This window comes from Muscardinus avellanarius (genome assembly GCF_963383645.1).
Source record: "Muscardinus avellanarius genome assembly, chromosome: 13".
Taxonomy (NCBI): Eukaryota; Metazoa; Chordata; class Mammalia; order Rodentia; family Gliridae; genus Muscardinus; species Muscardinus avellanarius.
In genome coordinates this window covers 34,256,841-34,270,408 of record NC_137799.1, presented here as the reverse complement: position 1 = coordinate 34,270,408, position 13,568 = coordinate 34,256,841, and positions in this window count along the sequence as shown.

Here is a 13,568-nt window from a genome sequence, read left to right as displayed (position 1 = left end):
TTCAAAAAACAAAACACACAAAATGGGCTAGGGTTGTAGCTCAACGTTAAAGTGCTCTTGGGTTTAATCTCTAGTACCACAATAAAAAGAAATCAGAAAATGTTCTAAATCAGTGCCTTAAACCCGAAGAGCCTTTTGGTAAACATTTTCTCGACCACCACTGAGGATAAGCCATTTTCCTAGATTCTTCCTGTCCCTAAAGATAATTTTTCTTATTCTCCAAAACTTGCCTTATCTCAGAGCCTTTGAATTTCTAGATCTGAATTACTTGCAGTTTATTTAATGTAGTACCAAGATAAGAGCACGTATTTCTTTAACCTTTACAGTCCACAGTGGGAAACAGATATGTTTTCTATTCTGCCTTAGGAAGAAACCTGGGTGATAGAGCTGATGTTAGGTGTAGATTAACTATGTGAGCAGAAGGAGTGGGGGAGGAGCAAGACAAATGACTTGTTTTTTCAATATAGCTGCTTAGGCTATTGTCTTTAATTACACTCCTGCAGGACTGATAAGGACACTGGCTTTGACAGCTGTGAGGTGCTGCCACACCATAAAGCCCCAGTGTTTCTTTCTACGCATAAGTGATGTCTTATGCACTAAGCAACATAGATGTAAATTATTTTTAATAATTGTTATTGGCTATGTTTTTTAATGTCTAAGGCCTTAGTTTTCTTAAAGCTCCATGGCCTCCATTTGGAAGTTTACCTGCTAGATTTAGTGAAGGGGGGAGGGAGGTGTTAGTGGTTTGAATGTAGATTCATTTTTTTCTAGCTTGTCAACATATTCCTTATTCATCTGCCTTTTTATTATTTGGCATTAAAAATGTGCTGATGTCTGCTTGAAAATACAGCTGGTAACTATGACTCAGTTTGGTGACTTTCTCATCCAGGTCAGCCAGAATTCTCCCAGACTCTTGTGAATAACCCAATAATGTGAACCCAAAATAATGACATATGACATAGAGGATGTGCCTTTTGAAGTATAGATACTGTGCATTTGTATTTTTTGGTAGAAAAAAGTGAGCAGAATCACATTTTAATCTTTCACCGCTATCATCCCACTTCTTTTGTTGTTAATGGTCAAATGCCAAAGCAAAAACACGACAGAAATATAAATGTATTACCGTCTGATCCAGAAGTATTATCTGGGGGAAGAGCTTGTTCTGAGCCGCAGGGTTAAAATGATTAAGAAATAAAAGTGTCTGATTTCATTTATTAAAGTGTTTTTAATTTAGAATCCCCCAGTGTGATTGAAAACCCTCATTCTCTATTATGATATTCTAAAATAATTTATGCAAAAGCAGGTGGGAAGTAATTAAACATTCGATGGGTTAGTAAACGATGGTTTAAAGGAGCTGCTATGTTCCTTCCATGTTCTTGTCCATTGAAGGAGTCATTTTAACTTCCCACTTCAGGCAGATATAAAGTCTTCATGTCAAAAGGACTTTGAAATATGCCAGTCTTGCTGCTAGAACTCAGTTATAGAGAAAGGGCCATATCAAAGTCCAGCCAAGAGCATCTAGCTCAGAAAGCCTGGGAGCTCTAGCTTCAAGCAGCTGTACCCACTGTTAGCCAGAACCTATTGGAGGGGAACTAACCAGATGTGTAGGGAGTTAGGAAGTGATAAAATAAGTCCCTTAAGTACTTTAGCAGAGACCCAAGTCTTGGCAATATGGGGCCTGGAATAAAAGTAAGACATTTAGACATCTCAGCAGACAACAGGCCAGGTTGGGTGGGAACCCCATAAACTAAGCCATCAGAGGACCTGGAAAGAGGCATCTGAGAGTCTGCCCTGTTCCTTCCTGCTCTGGTTAATTCAGGCAAGTACAGTGGTTAAGCAGGTAGGCTTGGAAGTCAGGTCAACATGTTGGTATCTTGGGTCTGCCAAGTAATGGCAGACTTCTGCTTTCTTTTTCAACTTCTGTTATGGTGTTTTGAAATACAAATAAAGATATCACACCTCCTGTGAAGTTTCTAGAGCCTTGTAAATTCTCCATGTTGGCTATACACTGATGCAATTATTTTATGATTAGTTCTATAGGGAAAGGAGGATGCTAGCAGAATCTATAATTTATGGCTTTTTAGTATATTTAGTGAAATATCTCATTTTCATTATAAAATGAGGGTTTGGAGATTCCTCACAAATCTTTATCTTTTTTGTAGTGTTTCTAAGCAGAGACTCCCTAGGGTGTTACTCTACCTTCATGCCTAGTACAGGTAAATCTTACCTGAATATTGGACCCACCAGAGTGGGGGAAAAAACTAGTTGTGCTGGGCGTGGTGGCACACACTTGTAATCCCAGCATTCGGGAGGCTGAGACCAGAGGATTGCAGTTCAAGGACAGCCTCAGAAACTTAGTGAGGCCTTCTGCGATTTAGTGAGACCCAGTTTCAAAATAAAGAATAAAAAATAGGACTTGGGGGTATATCTTGGAGGTAGAATACCCTTGGCTTCCATCCCCAGTACCACAAAACAAACTAGAGTCATAAGCAGTCCCCCATCCCCCCACATAAAACACTGGCTTAGCTAGACTTGTTTTGGTCTGAGTTTGCTATCACCTAATTTAGTTTATATCTTTTTGTGTGTTTCCTATTTTACTAATTCATTCATCCATTGATTCATGGGCTCATCAATTGATTGCTTCATTTATTCAGCTATGGTGACTGATAGCCTGGAACATCCTAGTCACTCACTGCACCAGATTCATAATCCCTCTTTTTAAAGATTTCACTTCTAGAAGACACACATACCCCCCCACCCCCCCGGAAAATGAAAAGTAGCTACATGTTATGAATAATGATAGTGAAGACATTTTGTAGAAAGGACTAGGTGAGTGTGGCTTTGAATGGGAAAGAGGGGTCCCAGGCAAAAGTTTCATTCATGCTTGAATGCTACTATGTGACAGGCAGTTCTCAAAGACCTGGCATATGACATTAAAGACAAGGCTCCTGTCAGGCTTTTTATATTCTTCCAGGAGGAAATAGGATAAACTCATGGATGTTTACCAACCTTGCACAGTAGTTGCATTTGGGTGGTGGAAATGAGTGTTGAAGGGGGTGCAAGGTGAGGACTGGAAATGAGAATTTTAGGAACAAATGATGATGCTGGACATTGTGGTGCATGTTTGTAATCCCAGCATTTGGGAAGCTGACACAGGAGCTACTTAGTGAGGCCCTTTGCAACTTAGTGAGATCTTGTTTCAAAATGAAGAATAAAAATTAGGGCCGGGGATGTATCTCAGAGGCAGAATGCCCCTGAGTTCCATCCCCAGTAGAAAATAAAGTGTATCCAGAAGAGGATATGGGTCAAGAGAGTGGTCCTTCTCTGCTTGTCTCCCTCCCTCTCCTCCAGTAGAACCTTGTAACAATCAAGTGGAGAAGAAATTGTTAGAGGAGAGGGGGGCATTCCTTGGGAAGGTGAGGAGAGGGAATCCAGGGCCTAAGTGGAGAAATTAGTAGGAGTGAACACCGGGCATGTTGTCATGGGAGGGAGGACAGAGTGTCAGCATGTTGACTTTGTTTTTGGCTGTAAATTGTGGAAAACCTTATTTCAGTGGTTTAAACGAAGAAGGGGTTGGTTTTTTCCCTTTAATGAGCCAAGAAGGGGCCATCCTCGGCTAGAGCATTAGCTCAGGTGGCTTCTGTCTGCTGCTCTGTTCTGTGTGCCTGCCTTCCTCACGATTGCGAGGTGGTGGCTGCTCCCCCAGGCACTGAGTTTGCTTTTCAGCTTAGAAGTATGGGGATGGTAAAGAGCAAGGGGAAAAGGTAAAAGAGGTTTGCTGGCTGAGTCTGGATCCTTCCTGAAAACCTTAACCAGAGGCTCCTTCCAGTCACCTTTGCTTAGATTTTTTATTTTTGGCCAGGTTCCAGGACCATTGGTAGCAGCCAGGAAGAAAGGATTGATACTTCCTAGGCCATTATCAGGGTCTGCTGCTCTGATATTTGTTCGTCTTAGAAATTTTTAGAAGAAAAAATCCAGAGGTCTTCCATGGAAGATCACTTCTTCCATGGAAGTTGGGGCTTGTGGAAACTAGGGAGAAAATGGGTCATAGGAGGAACTCTAGATGAGGGTGAAACCATAGATAAGCAAATAAGGTGATCCAACTGAGGGGGATGGGAGAAGGGGAGGGAAATTCCCTGATGTACATGACATACATTCATAAACACATCAGACTTAATCACTAAGCCAAACAGGGAGGGGGAGGGAGTGAGGTGTGAATTGGGGAAGAGCTAAGTGATGTGTGTGTGTATGCCTCTACCATCTTGTACCCCATTAAGATGTGTGAATACAATGCATCAATAAAAAACTATGCATATAAAAATTAAAAGATGGGCCTCACTGCTCTATAAAGGACTTTGATGACTGGCACTCTGCAACCTTCATGGAAACCATTGTAACATGATTTATACACTCAAGATTTTCTCTTCACTCTCAGAATTTCCTCTCAGATGTGATTTAATTCCCTTTCTTTTTGTTCAGTCTTCTGGAGAGATGGAGTTAAAACTGTCAGCATCAATCAATTATCTGGACTCTTGAAGTCGTATGAACTGGCAAACCCTCCAATGAGTTGGTGAAGGAAGGCATTAAGAGATGAAATATAGATGTTATTCTGTTAGAGCTTATTGAGTGAACTGGGGACATACAAAGTGAGGACAGGTGTGTACCAATTTCACTGGGAAGGAGCGGGCTGAGTGAATTTTCATACAAATGAAACAGGGTATTATATGTGGCCTGTAGCCATGGCAATGGCAATGTGTACACTTAGAAAAATGGAAATATTCTAAATGCTCTGAAGGCTGGCAAGAAGATGATCACAAGGTGAAGGCAAATGTCTTGGTGGCGGTGAAGCGTTAGCCACAGGCACGGGGGGGAGAGAGGAACGGGCATCAGCAAAGGCGTCTCTGTGCCTGAATTAACTGGTGTTGCCATGTGTCAGTCTCTTCTGACAGTTGGTGTTTTTCTGGGTTGGTGGTTTTATCTCCCGTGTGTGCTCATTGGCAGAGCGAAGGCTAATATTGGGCAGCCATTATAAAAGAAACATTTTAAAATGTCATCTTTCGGTGAATTTTCCAAGTATGCTTTAAAAGGTGGAACAAATGTCCTTTGAAATTCTTTTTTCTACATGCTGTTCTTGGCTCATCTACTGGGCTAGAAAACTGCTATTTTCTTCCCTTACTACAAGCTTTAATTTTGGAATGCTTAAAAAATGTTATAAAATGGCTCCACATTTTCAGAAGATTGTAGTTAGTAGATGCTACTTTCTTGTTCAACACACACATGCACCATGCTGAGAGTGCTTATGTCAATCATGAAACACCACACACACACACACATACACACACACACACACACACACACACACACACACACACACACGTCCCCTGGCTTGACTCCTGCTGGGTAGAGTTGGGTGAACCTCTGCCAGGTTAAATGGCTATCTATTGTTAATAAAACTTACAGTAAACTCTACTTAGGCCAGTGAATATTACATGATCTGATTTTATGATTCTATAAGCGGAGATGAAAATACCTAAGATGTGAAAATGTAAGATGGTTTTTCTGTGGTTTGAATGTGTGTTCATGTGTTAGAACTGGATATGGTAGTACACACCTTTTAATCCTAGTATTTGGGAGGCTTAGATGGGAGAATAACAATTTTGAGGCCAGTCCCTGCAACTTAGCATGTTTTAAAATTAAAAAAAAAAAGCTGAGTGTGGTGGTGCATGCTTGTAATCCCAGCACTTGGGAGGCTGAGACAGGAGGATCACACAGGTTCAAAGCCAGCCTCAGCTACTGAGTGAGGCTCTCAGCAACTTAGACTGTTTCCAAATAAAATATAAAATACATCTGGGAGTATAGCCTAGAGGTAGAAAAGCCCTGGGGATCCACTCCCAGTACCACACACACACACACACACACACACACACACACACACACAAATAGGGCTGGGGGTGTAGCTTCTGGGTTCCATCCCTAGCACAACATACACTCATGCATGCATACACATATACACGTGTGCACACATATAGGCATGCACACACAAACATAAACACATATGCATGCACACACAAACATGCACGTACGCATCTACACACATACAATGACACACTCTTAATGTGTTAAACATTTAATGTCCAATGTCGTGGTGTTGAAAGGTGGGATCTGTAAGAGGTGATTAGGTCCTTAGGGCTCTGCCCTCATGAATGGACTACTGTCTTTTCTCACTCTAAGATGCCTTCCGCCATGTTACAATGCAGCAAGAAAGCCCTCATTAGATGCAGACCCCTAGGTCTTGGACTTCCCAGGTTCCAACATTATAAGAAACTTTTGTTATAAAGTAGCCAATTTTTGTTACAGTTTTAATCATTCTACAGATTTTCATCATCAGTCATATCTTCACAGTCCAGAGCAGGTGCATGAGAGCTAATGTTGAAGGATTTTGACAAGAGGGAAGAGTCTTAGGCTAAGGGCACAGTTGAGTGCGGGTGGAGTAAGGCAAGCCATCCACTGTGTATTGAATAAGTGGTCTGATGAGGGTGTGTAGAGCTGGTGGAATATTGTGATATGAAATTGGAGATAGTAGAACCAACATTTTGGGATGACTCGAATGAGACTGAGTCAAATTTTATTATGCTGGAAGATATTTGAAGATGAAAGCAATCTGACCCATGTATTAGGGAAGATGGTAGTTTATAAAATGCTAAATGTAATTATGGTATACAGAACTATCACATCTGTACAAGGTTCTAGAGTTTGCATAACTTTTCCACCAATTGTAAGAATATATTTTTTGTGGTACTGGAGATGGAACCCAGTGGCATTGTACTTCTGAGCTACACCCCCAACTCTATTTTTTTAGTGTTTTTATTTTTAAAAATTTTATTTGTGGTACTGGGGATGGAACTCAGGGGCTTTTCTACCTCTAGGCTATACTCCTACCTATTTTATACTTTATTTAGAAACAGGGTCTCATTAAATTGCTGAGAACCTCACTAAGTAGCTGAGGCTGGCTTCGAACCTGTGTAATCCTCCTGTCTCAGCCTCCCAAGCGATGGGATTACAAGCTTGCGCCACCACGCCTGGCAGTGTTTTTATTTTTGAAACAGATTCTGAGTTGCGAAGGGCCTTGCTAAGTAGCTGAGGCTGTCCATGAACCATGATCCTCCAGTCCCCACCTCCTGAATGCTGGGATTACAAGCATTTGTCACCATGCCTGGCTTATTGTAAGAATATATGATCCTGTAAAATGATGTAGATAAAGCCCTAAGAGGTATGGTGAATCTGTGCCATACAAAGTTGGTTGGACCATGGGAACAGACTCTCATTATCTGTCTGTAGACTTATGTTGTCTCCGTAGGAGAGGCATAAGCCGAAGATTGACTCAACTCCTTTTAAAAGTTCTTTAAAGTTATTAAGATAGAAAACACCAAAGAATCGTCTCCCAAAGATAATTATTCATGAAAATGACGTTTTACTTTCCATTCTTTCTGCTACATTATTTATCTTTCCATCTGTTCACACTTGCACAACAAAGAAGTGTCGATATCACAATAGATACTATGGCTGTCCTATGCGGCCACAAAATAGGACCCATCGGCATAAGGATGATTTTAAGCTGAAGTCAATTGAGAAAGAACAGGAGCGAGAAGTTCTCTGCTCTATTTCTCCAGAAGCAGGACACAGCTTTACAATGACAAAGGTGCCCTCCTCTCCACCAGGAAGGACTGAGTGGCACCACAGAAGTCTGCATAATAAGCTTTACTAACTAGTCTTTATCTGCCATTTATTTGCCTTCCCACAATTTCCCACCCCTAGAGAGTCAAAGACTTATCCTTTGAATTGTCACTTTTCTGAAAATCCCCTGTTTTTGTTGCTAGGTAAGCTGGAATTCAAAGCTGCCTTTTTGAGAATCACTCATTCTCTGGGTATTTCCCATGTGTGTATGAAATATACATCTCAATAAGCTCCATTTTTTTTCTTTCTAACCTGCCTTTTATTACAGGGGTCTATTCTAACTAAGAACATAGAAAAGGTAGAGGAGAAAATTGTTTTCCTCCTCTACAGAGTAGGTAAATGAACATACTTCCTGTTCTTGTGGGACTTATGGTTGAATTTATTCTCTTTACAAAGTTATAATCGCATAATATCTTGTTTTTAAATTAACATTTTAAAATAAACATAACATATATGCACTTGCTATGCTATTATAGATGTGCCATTTGCATATTTTACCTTGGGGATATATCATGTATTTTTTTGTTAGACATATAGATGGCTCCCAATGTTTTTGTGATTATAAACAACTTGGTAGTAAATACTATGTTATATTTTCTACATTTTAGGTTATTTTTTCTTAGCATATATTTCCATAAGAATTGCAAAGCCAAGGAAGTAAGAATTAAGACTTTTAATAGAGGATATTGCTTGACATCTTTTTTGTGTGTGTGCATGAAAGTAGAGATTGAACCTGAGGGGTATTCACCTCTGAGTTACACCCACAGCTCTATTTTATTTTTTTCTTTACCTTGAAAAAGGTCTCACTAAGTTGTTGAGACTGGCCTTGAACTTGGCGATCCACCTGCCTTAGCCTCCTAAATACTGGGATTACGGGTGTGCATTGCCATACTTGACTGCTTCCTTTGCATATATTCTATGTTCAGCGGCATAAGAATAATTCTATCTTAAATACACCAGTATTGCCATACTGGGTAGTACTATCAAAAGTTATTTTGAGGGGCTGAGGATGTAGTTCAGTAGTAGAATTCTTGCCTAGTAAGCATGAGGCCCTGGGTTCAGTCCCCAGTGCCACATACAAAAAATTTTGACAGGTAAAAAAGGTAGCCTGTAGCCTCAATCTTAGAACTATTTGATGACTTTAGTTGCCAGGAAATGCAAAGTGGTTTATTTCTTGTGCTCTTATAAACTTCTTGTGAATGGAGGTTATTAAGTCCAGACTATACAATCCTGTCTTTACCAGTCTAGGATCATTCTAAAGTCATTTTTTCCCCTTCTAAGATAACCTTGATTCTCAAATCACTACTGAAACTGTACTATTTTATCAGTGATGGAGAGAGTCATTTGATAGGGAAACACGACTCTGTGTTTTGAAAAACGGAAACTTTCATCCAAATAAAATATCATTAGAAAATCAAGGGACTTGTTTTTTAGTGAAAAGAACTACCAAAAAGATACAGAGCCACCTTTAAAGTAGAAAGGAAGAAAATGGAACACTCAGCAGTTCCAAGAGGTAGAACAGGTCACCAGAGCTTCTGATAAAAACATGCCACAGTACTAATTGCTTTGCTGGAAGAGAAACAGCCTAAAAATATGTGAACGATCCTGGGCCCTAGAGGTACTAATGGCAGTGGAAATGGTTACCATGACAACGGCAAGGAAAAGTCAACCAAAGGAATTACTAATACATATGAGGGTAAATGTGTCTGACATTGAATAATGTGAGCCAATTCCTTGGCAGATTCCAACACTATTTTTGAACCTGTTTAAAAAAAAAATAAAGGGCACTTCAGCATTTATCACATGCAGGTTTAGTCTATGGATTTTGTGGTTAAAGGGTAACTTTCATGAGAGGTGGGCTTGCTAACTTTTACTATAGGAATATCACAGGAGCATTAGATATTTTAAAAAGAATTGGTTGTCACCCTCCTTGTCAATATGACAACTTGCCTATTCTTGTCCCTCCATCTCACTGCATTTTTATATATCTGCAATTTTAGTATTCTGAAAGTTTTAGCATTTAAGCTCAAATTTAAAGCATTTAGTATCTTTTCATATTTAAGAATCATCTGCATAATTGTCAACTAAAATTTCAGCACAATAGTTTATCAATTGCATTGTATCATTTACCCAACCATCCATCTAGTGGAGGGTGTGTTTGTATACTGACAAATTGTGTGTAGGCAATGCAGAGGGAACAGGTAGACTTCAGTGTTACTGGAATATGAGTTGTGCACATCAGACTGCTAGCTGGTGGGTGGGAGGGTCAGCGCTTCTTGATTATTAGGTAGCACCCACAATTAATAGGATAGGGAAGAATGCTTTTCTCATTATGTCACATATTGCTCCATGATGCACATCTGCTCCCATACCCTGGGCTCTGCTGCAATCCTCCAGTGTTTTTCCGAAAGACCATTTCTTACCCCAAATGAATCTGTCAATAATAATTATCATGGTAAAAGTAAAAAACCCAGCTAACATGATGGAAATATTCCCTCACAGTGTGCAGTGAAGAAAAGCAATTGTATATCACAGATGACAATTGTCTTTTGCATTTGCAGTAAATCAGATGCCTTTTTCATCCTGCATTGGGAGGCTTTCTGCTTGGCCTCGTATGTTGGACCATTCATCTTGTTTTGTGTGCATAATGGTGCCACTAGTGCGGAATGACTGTGTCAGTGTTTCAGGTTGTTAATGGAGCTGTTTGCTTTCTGAGGATGCCTTCAGAATGTATGGCAGTTCTACTATCGGCACACATGAATAGAAAGTCAAAGGGCATTCCTATAAGTCATTATGCAGCTGTACAGATGGAACCTGGGAAATTGATGCTAGCTTCCTGTCCCTGGTGCTGGACTCATGGATGATTGCAAGTGGAAGCAATTGTTATCACACTGTTTTGATGGCCCTTCAAGAGCTGGAGAGTGGTGCTACTCAAATTGATCGAAAGAATATTGGGTTTGTGTAGTGTCCTTAAAAGCACATCATGGAGAAATTCAAATTGCTTTTGCATTCCAGTAAGAATAGAATTGGAAGCTGGGCATGGTGGCACACGCTTGTAATCCCAGCATTTGGGAGGCTGAGACAGTATTGTGGTTTGTGAACAGCCTCAGCTACTTAGTGAGGACCTTTGCAACTCAGTGAGACCCTGTTTCAAAACAAAGAATAAAAAAATAGGTCTGGGGATATAGCTTTGAGGTGAGTGCCCCTGGGTTCCAACCCTAGTACTGCAAAAAGAGGAAGTAAAGCAGTTAGAAGGGATTAGATGGATGGACTATACCCTGAGAAAAACAAAGAAACAGTATCAGGTAACTGGTCCTAGTTCCATAGTCACTAAGGCCTTTTATTTTTGGATTGCGATTAAACCCAGAGACATTCTACCTTTGAGCTCTACCCCTGGTCCTTTTTATATTTTATTTTGAATCAGCCTTGTTATATTTCTGAGGCCGGCCTTGAACCTACAATCCTCCTGTCTCAGACTCTCAAGTACTGGGATTACAGATGTGGGCAACCACATTTGGCTTTTTGTTTTAGTGAGCATTTTTAGAAAGCCACTTATTTAGAAAACTGTCCTGGGGTCTTTTCTATGTTCAGAGATACCTATAAAGCAACATTTGGAAATTAGACTTTAAATTTCTGCCACTTAGATTAGGAAATTCGAATTGAAAAGATTCATTTCTTTTTCCCCCCCAAATCAGAAAGGACCAGTAATGAAAACCTTAACTTCTTGTGATGTATATATTTCTTAGCTTACATTTTACAGTGAGCTACCATAGACTAAGTGCCTTACACATACCAGAAACTTACTTCTTGTAGTTCTCAGGTTGGGCTTTCCTAGATCTGTTGTCTGCTGAGGGCCTTCTTCCTGGTTCATAGATTGTCTTCCACTCGACAAAAGGAGCAAGAGACCTCTCTGGGATCCCTACTAGAAGTGCTCTAATCCTACTCATGAGGAAATTAGTCTCATGACCTCATTACCATAGGCATCTCCTAATGCTACCACTAGGGGTTAGGATTTCAACTAAATGCTACATTTTGTTTTGTAGTCATGGAGATTGGACTTAGCTTTGCACCTGCTAGGCAAGTGCTCTGTCACTGAGCTACAACTCTAGCTCTCAACATGAATTTTTTTTTCTTTTTGGGTGGAGAAGCAATTCGGTATATAGCATCTCGTAATGGCTATCCCAGAAGGCTCAGATCTTATTCTTCTCATCGAGAGAGAAAAACCAGGTGGAAAAGGGATCCCAGAGATCTGAGATAAACACATTTTCCATGCTGACCCAGGTTGGGGATGCAAGCATAGAACAGACATTACTACGCAAGGCTGGTATTTCTCATTAAACTCACCACCAAACAGTCAACTGGCAAAACAACATGCACTAATTTATCTAATTTCATCCTCACAAGAATCCCAAGCTGGCTGGGATTATGTGGCTGTTTTCCTAGGTGAGGAAACGGGGGCTTCGAAATGAGGTCACTGACCCATGTTCGCATGGCAGTTCAGCAGAGGAGCAGAGAGAGTGGTTTGTATCTGACAAAATCCAAGCAGAGCCATTCTTTGCCGTGCTACCTGTCCTTTCTCCCAGGATACTGAACGTTTGGTTCTTAATTTCTTAGCAACTAAAGAGAGAAGCTCCAACTGTGCTTTCTCAGGGACTGCTCAGAGATCCATGCTTTCAGAGTCAACATGGCTGCACAAGACTCATGAGTCAAAGCCTGTGTTTCATGAGTCATCCTTTATGGGTCCAACTGTTGTTGCCCCTCTCCGACCACCTGTTGGACCTTGGACAACTTAACTCTGTCAACGTCACTTCCCTCATTAAGTGCTAATGTTAATAGCAGCCTCCTTAAAGGTTTGTTGATTAGAGATTAAAAGAGGATCCAGAGAATTACTTACCAGGGGCATGAGTGTGTGAGAATGCCCTTCATTCAAACTAGGCCCTTTCAGTTATAAGTGGATTTGTTTATGGCAATCCAAATCCTACTGGGAAGCCAAATGTGTTATTTGACCTAATTAGGGCTGGATGGAAATTCATAGTAAACATTTACTAATCATGAAAAGAGCCCTAAGCAGTTATTGAGATGATGGGGCATAATTACCTTTAGGTCACTGCTTTCATTATAGCTCCTATAACTCTGATTGGAAACAATCCCAAGTTCTCTTGCTGATAGCCCCATTTATAAATATGAATTAGTGGCTTCAGCTCCTGTTCCATTACTTTGAGCTCTCAATCACAAAATTAGAGATCCTGAAATGAAACGTACATTCTTAAATGAATGGAGTAGGACTTAGAATGCTTGGGAGAATTCCCACTGTGACTAATTGCCACTGGATTTGTTCCTGAGACATGCTGTTTCCAAGAGCATAGGAGCAATTTTCTTTGATTTGGATGGTGTTGTAAACACCTGGTCATTTAAATGAGGCACCTGTGTCAAGCAGTAGAGGAACCTGGAGCATGTAGAAGCTTGAACACTCTTGTCGACGTGCCTCTAGATTTGTTGGCTAGTGACGATGCATTCCAGCAGATGGAGTTATCATCAAAAATTGAATATCACTGGTCAAAAGAAACTAAGCAATCAAAATACCTGAGGCTTTATTTTGTGAACTGGATTCATCAAATTATATTCCTACCTCTGTCTCCATCTCAACCGCTGGGCTTCTTGAGTAAGTTGTACAAAGTTTGTGGAAAGTTATCAGATTCTCGGAGCAAATGCTTTGGGACTTGGGCAGATCTTGATCTCCAGTGAGTCTTTGGTATAGAATGAATAAATAGGAGTGGGACAAGTGCAAAGACTTAGTGACATAGGTAGTTTGAATTTTATGATTCTCAGGACAT